This window comes from Rhincodon typus, chromosome 26 (assembly GCF_021869965.1).
Source record: "Rhincodon typus isolate 14 chromosome 26, sRhiTyp1.1, whole genome shotgun sequence".
In the NCBI taxonomy this organism is placed as follows: domain Eukaryota; kingdom Metazoa; phylum Chordata; class Chondrichthyes; order Orectolobiformes; family Rhincodontidae; genus Rhincodon; species Rhincodon typus.
Genome location: NC_063357.1, coordinates 23,648,670 through 23,660,125, shown reverse-complemented (window position 1 = coordinate 23,660,125; position 11,456 = coordinate 23,648,670). Strand labels below are relative to the sequence as shown.

The 11,456-nt window shown below is 38.7% G+C and overlaps 1 protein-coding gene across 1 annotated transcript in view; it reads right to left on the bottom strand.

The window, feature by feature from the left end:
* LOC109936781 (rab effector Noc2) overlaps positions 1 to 10,106 on the bottom strand; it is a 251,067-nt gene extending 240,961 nt beyond the window's left edge. Inside the window, exon 1 of the mRNA XM_048612714.1 lies at positions 10,078 to 10,106. The gene's annotated coding sequence lies outside the window, so the exon portion shown is untranslated. The remainder of the gene's footprint in view (positions 1 to 10,077) is intronic.
* Between the last annotated feature and the right edge of the window lie 1,350 nt (positions 10,107 to 11,456).

Below are 11,456 nucleotides of genomic sequence, written 5' to 3'. Positions count from 1 at the left end.
GTTACAACTGGAATTCGGTGTACAGTTCTTGTCAGCACGTTACTGGCATACCATATTGCTCTAGAGTGAGTGCAGAGGAAATTAACAACAATGTTGCCAGGGCTTGAAAATTGCAGCAACGAGGAAAGATTGGAAAGGTTGGGGCTGTTTTCTATAGAACTCAGGAGGCTGAGGGGTGACTTATTTGAGGTGTCTAAAATAATGAGGAGCTTGGATAGAGTGGACAAGGGAGACTGGTTTCCCTTTCAGGAGACATCAAGTGTGAGGGGGTACAGATTAAAGATGATCTATAGAAAAATTGGATTAGACATTTGGAAAAACATTACCCAGATAAGAGTGGGCATCTGGAATTCACTGCCCAGTTTGGTGGCAGAGGCGGTAACCCTGAAGTCATTTAAAAGGAATCTGGATCTGCACCTGAAGCACCATAAACTGTAAAGCTGTGGACTAAGTGCTGGAAAGTGGAGATAGAATGGACGCCCATCTTATTCAGCCAGTGCAAGCATGATGGACCGATTAGCCTCTTGCTGTGCTGCAGATTCGCTCTCTCTCCATGGTTCTCTATTTGATTTCCCATCAACTATTTTATGTTGAAATCCTCCAGTTTTGCTTCTCTCTAGAAGTGCAAACGCTTTCTCTGTATCTACTGTCAATCGTAATTTTGAAACCATCTGCTACCCCTGACCCAGAAGACAGAAGCAGTAAACATATTTGTATGCTAGTATCTGGAAGTATTAATGTTCTGGGAAAAATCTTGCATAGATAATACCATGTAAATGCCTCATGCTTATTCCATATTTCATACATTAGCATTGCTTATACTAAGCAACACTCAACACGGCACAAATTTGACAACTAGGTGCTCTGACCTTCAAAATGTTTCAAAACAGCATTCACATAAACAACTCCTACACATCCATTCCAAATAATAGTTTGCTGCCACCTCAACAAAAACTGAATACATCACTCAACCATTTATTTTCAGATAGCAGCCAATAACGACTCGCAAGCCATGAAAAAAATTATTTTGTGGTCACAATATTGTTACCAATCTCTTTGCATATCTGTTTATTGTCATAAATAATGTATTGCCAGATTTCCAATAAAGTAGAAATGTAAAGTAACATTAAATTATTGTAATTTCTAAAAGCAGCCAATATCTTGTAAAATCTTTTGTCATTTTCTTTCTTTTTCTCTAAACTCTGCTGCAAATGGCATGAGTGATCCAAAATTTTGATTAGTAAACCTGCTTTTTCTCATCTCCACTTTCCAATTCATAATGTTAAAGATCAACAATTCACAAATTACACATTAGATTTTACTTTATTATTATACTGGATGCATTTCAGGATATCACTGAATTACACATATAAATTTAAAACAGGTGCAAAGAAAGTCTTTCAACATAATTTATGAATTGCTCTTAAAAATCTGCAGTCAAAATTTCCATCCTAGAATTTTTCCCATGATGTTGACGGGATACCAAGACCAGGAAATTTGGATTTGGCTGCCAAATTTTTACAATTTCACAGTCTGCAGGCTATCAACGAGGACAACGAATTCAGCACGTGGTAAGTGGCTACGAGGAGTCTTGGAGGTGAATAATGGTTAAGAGGTGAGAAGTTCAGGACACAGGAGATCTAAGACTTTGTTAAAGGGCCATATATCCCTTGGCATCTTATAAAATATCACTAAAATTTACCTTACAGAACCCTCCCTATTCTGGCCCTGGCTCTTATACCTAACTGGTGTGATCTAGTAGTCGTGGGTAAAAACATAAAAACATAAGAACATAAGAACTAGGAGCAGGAGTAGGCCATCTGGCCCCTCGAGCCTGCCCCGCCATTTAATAAAATCATGGCTGATCTTTTTGAGACTCAGCTCCACTTACCCGCCCACTCACCATAACCCTTAATTCCTTTACTGTTCAAAAATTTATCTAGCCTTGCCTTAAAAACATTCAGCAAGATAGCTTCAACCGCTTCACTGGGCAGGGAATTCCACAGATTCACAACCCTTTGGGTGAAGAACTTCCTCCTGACCTCAGTCCTACATCTGCTCCCTTCATTCTGAGGCGATGCCCTCTAGTCCTAGTTTCACCTGCTAGCGGAAACAACCTCCCTGCCTCCACTTTATCTATTCCCTTCATAATCTTATATGTTTCTAGAAGATCTCCCCTCATTCTTCTGAATTCCAATGAGTATAATCCCAGTCTACTCAGTCTCTCCTCATAATCCAATCCTCTCAACTCTGGAATCAACCCAGTGAATCTCCTCTGCACCCCCTCAAGTGCAAGTATATCTCTTCTCAAGTAAGGAGACCAAAATTGCACACAGTACTCCAGGTGTGGCCTCACCAGGACCCTATACAGTTGCAGCATAGCCTCCCTGTTTTTAAACTCCATCCCTCGAGCAATGGCAGACAAAATTCCATTTGCCTTTTTAATTACCTGCTGCACCTGCAATCCTACTTTTAGCGATTCATGCACAAGGACACCCAAGTCCCTCTGCACAGCAGCGTGCTGCAATTTTTTACCATATAAAACATAGTCCATTTTGCTGTTATTCCTACCAAAATGGATGACCTCACATTTATCAACATTGTACTCCATCTGCCAGACCTTTGCCCACTCACTTAGACTATCTATATTCCTCTGCAGACTTTCAGTGTCTTCTGCACACTTTGCTCTACCACTCACCCTAGTGTCATCTGCAAGTTTTGACACACCACACTTAGTCCCCAACTCCAAATCATCTATGTAAATTGTAAACAATTGAGGTCCCAACACTGATCCCCGAGGCACACCACTAGCCACTGATTGCCAACCAGAAAAATACCCATTTGCCCCTACCTCTTTGCTTTCTACTGGTCAACCAATCCTCTATCCATGCCAATACATTACCTGTAATACTGTGCAACTTTATCTTATGTAGCAGCCTTTGGTGTGGCACCTTGTCAAATGCCTTCTGGAAATCCAGATACACCACATCCACAGGTTCCCCACTGTCCACCATGCAAGTAATGTCCTCAAAGAATTCCACCAAATTAGTTAAACATGACCTACCCTTCATGAACCCATGCTGGGTGTTCCCAATGGGACAATTTATATCCAAATGTCTTGCTATTTCTTCCTTAAAATGATAGATTCAAGCATTTTCCCCACTACCGAAGTTAAGCTAACTGGCCTATAGTTACCTGTTTTTTGTCTACTTCCTTTTTTAAACAGTGGCATCAAATTGGCTGTTTTCCAATCTGCGGGAACCACCCCAGAGTCCAGTGAATTTTGGTAAATAATTACTAGTGCATTTGCTATTTCCCCCATCACCTCTTTTAGTACCCTGGGATGCATTTCATCAGGGCCAGGAGACTTGTCTACCTTTAGCCCCATTAGCTTGCCCAGCACTGCCTCCTTAGTGATAATGATAGTTTCTAGGTTCTCACCAGCTATAACCTTCTTGCCGTTAGTTTTCGGCATGTTATTTGTGTCTTCCACTGTGAAGACCGACACGAAATAACTGTTTAATGTCTCGGCTATTTCCTCATTCCCAGTTATTAAATTGGCCTTCTCATCCTCTAAAAGGACCAATGTTTACCTTTGCCACTCTTTTACAATTTACATATTTGTAGAAACTTTTGCTGCCTGTTTTTATATTCTGAGCTAGTTTACTCTCATAATCTATCTTACTTTTCTTTATAACTTTTTTTGTGGCTTTCTGTTGGCCTTTAAAGATTTCCTAGCCTACTAGTTGCCCACTACTCTTTGCTTTTTTGCATGTGTTTTTTTTCCAATCTGATACTTTCCTTTATCTCCTTTGACATCCACGGCTGGCTCTCTCTTTTCCTACAGTTCTTCCTTATCACTGGAATACACTTCTGCTGAGCACTGTGAAAAATTGTTTTGAAAGTCCTCCACCGTTCCTCAATTGACCCACCATAAAGTTTTTGCTCCCATTCTACCTTAGCTAACTCCTCCCTCATTCCTTCATAGTTTCCTTTGTTTAAGCACAGAACATAGGTACCAGATTTAACCTTCTCACGCTCCACCTGTATTTTAAATTCGACCATACTGTGCTCACTCCTTCCGACAGGATCCCTAACTGTGAGATTATTAATTATTCCTGTCTAATTACACAGGACTAGATCTCGGATAGCTTGCTCAAACAGCAGCTAAGCCCCAAAAGAATAGCAGGCACCATGTGAATAAGAAATCCCAATCCACGTTAACTGAGCTCATCTGTTTCCTACTACTTGGGGGTAGGAGGGGAAGAGAGGGAGAGTTAAGATTCTCAAAATTATTTCAGCTCAAAAAGATAATAGTACACTAATATTGCATTAAAGTGGTCAGCCACCCTACCAACAGTATGGACCACCTTCAAGATCAAACATAGCAACTTACCAAGACTTTTTTTTTTAAAATTCATTCACAGGACGAGGGCATCTCTGGCTAGGCTAGCATTTATTGCCCATCTGTAATTGCCCAGCGGACAGTCAAGAGTCAAACACATTGCTGTGGGTCTGGAATCACAAGTATGCCAGACCAGATAAGGATGACGGATTTCCTTCCCTGAAAGGACATTATTGATCCAGATGGGTTTTTCATCAGACCCTTAATTTCAGATTTTTTTTAATGCAATACCAATCCCACCATCTGCCATGGTGGAATTTGAACCAGAGTCCCTAGAACATTAGCTGAGTTTCTTGATTTATAATCTAGCAATAATACCACTAGGCCATTGCTTTCTCTGAACAGTTTCTTCCAAACCCACAAATTCAACCACCCAGAAGGACAAAGGTAGCAGCTGCATGAGACTATCACCATCTCCAAGTTCCCTTACAATCCTGAACAGAAAATCTATTGCTTGTTCCTTCACTGGGTGGCAGTCTTGGGTGTCACTACATAATAGCACTGTGGGTGTGTCTACAGGAAATGCATCTGTTCAAGGCTTAGGCTCAGTATTACCTTCCAAAGGCAATTAAGGGAGTGCACTAAATGGTGGCTGTTTGAGCAACACATATGAATGAATAAAAAATTAAGGAAAATTAAAATGGACACACCAGTGATTGCCAAATTCGATATGATAACAAAATTTTTGTCCAGGACCAGAGTAACAGAAAGAGTCTTATGGATCAGTTCAACATAATGGACGAAGAATTAGTAAAATAATATTTTAGGATTTAAAATCAAACAAGATAGAACAGACAGGAAACAATTCAAGAGGGTAGTTCAATGGACTGAATTCAATCCAGAAAGTAAGATGTATAGCATTAAAAGTTATACAAAGAAAACTGGATTAGAGTCACGGAGATGTACAGCATGGAAGCAGACCCTTTGGTCCTTGAGAAGGTTCAATACATCTGTTAGAAGATAAAAGCGATCAGCCCTCAAATTTATGAAATCTAACACAGAATTAAAAGTTTCGTTCAAGAGAGACACAAAATGTTTAATATAGTAGGTGGTAGTGATATTAAATTTCGGAACAGGCAACAAAAGCCAGTCCCTCCACCCACCCCCCCAACAATGACTTTACATGTAATATTAGCAATCAGAACTGCAAATCAAGCTTTGGCTTAACACCAACTTAGTGTGCGAAGGATCTCCTTGCTAAACACTCATCCTTCAAAGCAATGGAAGATCCATGTTTCAAAACTGTTCAACTTCAGAGTTGGGTAGATAACATGTACAGGGGAAACAGAATAAAATGTCCATTATGCTTTGAAGCAGTGCTTTCCAAACTGTTCATTTATGCAATTACTAAGCAACTTTTATTTAGTATTACGAACTTCTCAATTTAATAGATATAAAATTCTAATTTTTGATTTATTTTCTCCATGATACACGGCTGTCTGTCTTCATTAGGGTTAACACTGGCCTACCAATGAACCTATTTACATAGGTGCACTGGTTCTGGAAGATCCCTTGAAATTTTGATTTCCTTTCCCAGAATGGGAAGCTATCATTGTTATTTTCATCGACAGTCTTTGGTCGGTGTTTTTTTTAAATTCACAGGATGAGGGCATCGCTGGCTAGGCCGGCATTTATTGCGCATCCCTAATTGCCGGGTATTTAAAAGTCAACTACATTGCTATGGGGCTGCAGTTGTACGTAAGCCAGAGCAGGTAAGGATGGTGGTTTTCTTCCCTAAACGATATTAGTAAACCAGATAGGTCTTTCCAACAATCAGCAATGGATTCATGACGATGATTAGACTCTCAATTCCAGATATTTATTGAATTCATGCTGCCATGGTGGGATTCAAACCCGGATCCCCAGAATATTACCTGGGCCTCTGTACAAACAGTCCACTGATAATATCTCTACGCCACTGTCTCCCCAGTAATCAACCTGTTCAGGCATGTTATTACAGACCTCTGAAACAGGTGGGACTTGAACTCAGGCCTCCTGGCTCAGGGATAAGAATGCTACCATGCACCACAATGATGGCATGGCTTGCAAAATTAATTTTTACAGTAATCAGAAGTTTATCATTTCTTCAAAACAAAAGGGCAACTTAATATTTATGTCAAACTGGAGCTTTAATTTAAATTAGCGAGGCCAAGATTTTTGCGTTGAGGGCCACGTTAAATAACGAGGAATAAATGGCAGGATATGTATTTTAAACTTAATCTATACTACAGTAAACAGAATTGCAGACTGCAAAAATGTGCTGTACACAGTGTTAACAAACAACTTGTGGAAACCATGAAAACTGTTCCTCATAGCAGAGTGTTCGATGTTCAAATGTGAGGTGTGCAGCTGAGATTTGGATTTCAATATCTAGGTAATATCAGGTTTGAGATTTATGGTTGCAAGTCACAGGATATCACCAAGATGGATGTTGTTCAAGCACAATCTCAGGTGATTCTTATCTAACGTCAATGTAGGAAAAAGATTGTTCACATACATATGTCAAGCCAAACAAGCTTAGCAGTTTTTGTTTTGCATCTCAGCTCAGTTAGTGAAAATGCATCTTGTCTGGAGACTTTTAAAAATCTGCCTAATGGAGCAGTTGATGGTGGCTGGGAAGAATGTCAGGGCTATCATTTGGGCAGCTCTGATTTAAATAACTACACTCATTGTGTGTTTTATGTACAGACAGCAGCCCATAAAAGCTTTATCCCATTTACCAGATTCAGATGCAGAAATTAACCCATGATCATAAACAAATTTTTGAAAAGAGGGATCAAATGGGATGGTGAATTTGCAAAACAACAGCAGCAGCAACAGAGTTAGTAAACAAGGTAACAAGACACAGAACAGAGAGTACAATGATCATAACATGCCATTAAAATCTCCTGGTCCAAAGATTCCACTATTTCTTGACCTGAACATTTAATTTTCCAAAAAAGAATTGTCAAATGAAACCATAGTTCAAAGGAAACTAAAATGACATTTCTCCACAATGCACCCACATCTCCAAAAGAACATCAGTTACTTCCAACAGTTGCAAGATAAAATGCAAACACAGCTCTCTCATTAGAACATCAAAAGTATCAGATTGTGCACAAGAGGCGAGCTACAAATGTTGGCAAATTGATTGTTAAAGCCAAATGCCTCAAATTTGCTGAAGTTCACTTTCTATTTGAAGTTCTAAAGAAGGGTCACTGGACCCAAAAAGTTAACTCTGTTTTCTCTGCACAGATGCTACCAGACCTGCTGAGTTTTATTCCAGCAATTTTTGCTTTTGTTTCTGATTTGCAACATCCGCAGTTCTTTGGTTTCTCACTTTCTATCTGCTTGCCTGGAAATCGCCTGCATTCTGGTAGGCACAGAAGCAGCAAAAAAAAAAGTGGCAGAGCTCCACTTTCAAAATCATACCATTAGTAGGTGCATTGAAGACACATATCACAGGACACAGAAGCAATACAGATCCAGAAAGTTCGAGACTCGGGAAAGTTTTCCCTTCAGCTTGATGAATTTACAGAGATTGATGGTTGTGCACAGCTGGTTGTAGTTGTTTGGCTTGCTGAGGACGACAGCTTGGAAGAGGATTAATTATTCTGTAAAAAACTTCCACAGCAAACTGCAGGGGTAGAAATTTTCAGGAGTAACCAAAAGAGCATTTCAAAACAAATGGAATTCCATGGCGGAACTGCCTAAGCATATGCACTGAAGTTGTGGCTACGATGACAGGGAATGTAAAAGACTGTGTTCAAAGTACAACGTGAGAACCCAGAGATCCAAAATCACTCACTGCTTTCTTCATAGGGAGGCTCTCATGCCAAGTATCTTGCCAGCTCAGCTGAAATCCACATTAAATGAGGCTGTGAAAATTGTCAACTTCATCAAATCCACACCACTTCAGTCTCATCCTTTTTCTATTCCATACGACGAAATAGGAGCAGAACATCAATCCTATCTCCTTCACATTGAGGTTTGCTCGCTCAAGAGGTAAAGTTCCATCTAGAGCCCACAAACTGAAGGAAGAATTAAAATAATTCTGCAGAATGAGTTCTAGCATTTTAATCTATTACAAATGGATTCCAATCAAAACTTCAACTTTGGAAAACGAGGTAGAGCATGGTACATTTCAAACTTCCGAGCAAGCTTCTAGCTCAATGAGTTTCTTTGAAGATAAAAAAGAATTCCTGGATCTCAGGAGTGATCCCACCCTTGAGCTCAAATTCAGAAAGATTCCACTGGATCTATTTTGATTACAAGTGTGGGTGAATGAATTTCCCCGATCTCAAATCAAGCAATAATCGTTCTTCTGCTATTTTCATTCACCTACCTTTGAGAGCGAGGCTTTGCTCCTTGTGACTTCAAGAAGCAATCACACATAAAAAGTATGGCTTAGGAACTTTGTGTAGCTTTTACCAACATCGAACCAAATATTAAACAAGTATCACATTGAACAATGAAATTTCAGTCAAAAAGACTGAAGTCAAATATTTCTCGTTAAAATTGTAGTCTTTTCTCAGTTCAAAAAAGTGCTATTTATCGCAATATTAGTGATCATTTTAGAAACACTTCGTATGCCATGAAATATTTGGGATGTTGAAAATATGCCACAAGCTGAAAAAGCATAATATTTGTTGATTTGACACATGCAAATTCACTTTGTATCAAGAAATTGCTTTGAAATCTTGAAATCCAAATGAGATAATTTATCTGCAGTGTCTTGATCATTTTAATCATAATCAGAACACTTCAAATGCAATTAATTTTTAGACTTTTTAATGATTAAGTTGATTACTCCTATATCCAGTGCAGGATTCATAAAAGAAACCAGGTAAAACATTATCGAGTACATGAAAACTTTGTCACTAGTATGTATTGTGATCCCAGGTGGATCACATGTTGTAATAAATGCCAAATATATCCCAAAACTATCAAATGTGGGTGCTTGCCAATTAATGAAGAAGTCAGATTATTTAGTAATTTCATGCCCAGGAAACATAATCAAGACTGTTTTAACTCTTGTTTCTTCTCAACTGCATCTGCATGCCCTCTCATCATGTTCCAAAAAGCTTTCCCTCTCCAGAAAGAGATCTAAGACCCACTGGCATCCTCATGCTCCACTCTCTTCAAAACAGATCAATGAAACTGGGGCTGCCTAATCTCTCATAATACCTCGTAGTCTGGCAACTAATAGAGAAATGCTAGTGAAGTAGAAGAGGTTCTGTTTCCTTCAGACTCTGAAACCAATTTTAGTTTCAAAAATGCTATCACACACTAGTTCTTGAACACAGAGAACGTGGGTTTGATTTTAGTTCAGCTTTTGATTTAAATATCCTGTATGCTCAAAGGTAACTTAGAATTTGAAATTTTATCATGCAGAAATAACAGAAAAAAAACACTTAACCAAAGGTATAAACTATAGCTACAGCCTGATTAAAACAGAGCACATATTCCATTAAAGTGGTACTTTATTCATCTTTTTCAGATTTGTAAGGTAAATGAAAGCAATATACTGTGACAGTTATACAACGTGTACATGCCTGCTATATTGCTGCAGGTTTATTGACACAAAGCTGGAAAATTCTGCACTTAGGATAGATACAATTTCTTTGCTATCACCAGAAATTAAAGAAAATAAAATCTGACATTGTACCAAATCAAATTTTTAATATATTTACCAAATTAGACAAGGTGTATGGTTACTCATATCCATTTTCCTCAGGCAGCTTCTAATTGAACTTAACAGTGCAAAGCAGATCCAGTTGTTTTTAACAGATCCTTAGCAACAAAGACAAACATTCACTATGTTGTCATGGCAAGCAATCATGCCCAACTAAGATACAGCAGAAAGCAAAGTAGCTGCACTATGAAATTACACAAACACATATGTGGAAAGATCAGAATATCACATTATAATAGTCTTTGGGTGGCACAGTGGTTAGCACTTCTGCCTTATAGCGCCAGGGACCTGGGTTCAATTCCAACCTCAAATGACTGTCTGTGTAGAGTTTGCACATTGAACTGTGGGAGGAAATGTGAGCACCTGGTGGACATCCACGCAGACAAAGAGGTGCACGTTGGGTGGACTGGCTATGCTAAATTGCCCATATAGTGTCCAGTGGTGCGCAGGTTAGGTGGATTAGCCATGAGGGTTGCAGGGAGAGGGTAGCAGGGTCAGTCTGGGACGGATGGTCTTCAGAGGGTCAGTCTGGATGGTCTGCGTCTACACTGTTGAGATTCTATGATATAGGAAATATTTTTTCAAGATGCTACTTATTCTTGGTAATTTGTTAATAACTTGAAAAGAAGAAAGCTTCAAATATTTTAATGCATTCAACAGGAGAGAAACCAACAGTTTCACAGGTTATACAAAATTGGAATTGCCCCATAACAGAAATGCACCATTTTAGTTAGTAGATACATATCTTGAAACCACTAGTTAAATTGAAACTACTTACATTGAAACAAGTTTTCCAATTTGTGCTATTGTGGTCATGTCTCTACCTCAGAGTCAGGAGGTCTGAGTTCAAGTCCCACCTGCTCCAGAGTTGTGTCATAGCATATCTTAAACAGGTTGATTTTAAAAAAAAATCAAGAGGCACATTCTCAAAACAAAACTTTCAGCTCTATTAGAGGAAATAAACAACACAAATAAATATCCTACATTTGTAGGTGATCTGGCAAAGAACTGAAGATAACAGGTTTCTATTTTCCCAATTGCTCTAAAATAATACCACAAAATACATCCAATAGTTTAATCAGCACATTTTTGTAAGATTGATTTCATCTGTCCTCACTTGTGTTAATTTGGTTAATTATTTAAGACAACCAGGTTGCCACTGCTAATTTCCTTTTCTTACTAGACAGTTTTCAGCTTTCACACTTCTTCCTCCCATGAAGCGAATGAATGCCCTTCAGATGATTCAGGTAACTATTCAGATTGTTATAAAAATATATGTCTGCAGTCAATTTCCAACTACTTTATAACAGGCAAATAAATGGGTTGCAATTTTAACTAAATACCAAAACTACTCTCTTCATAGATAGTAGGAACTGC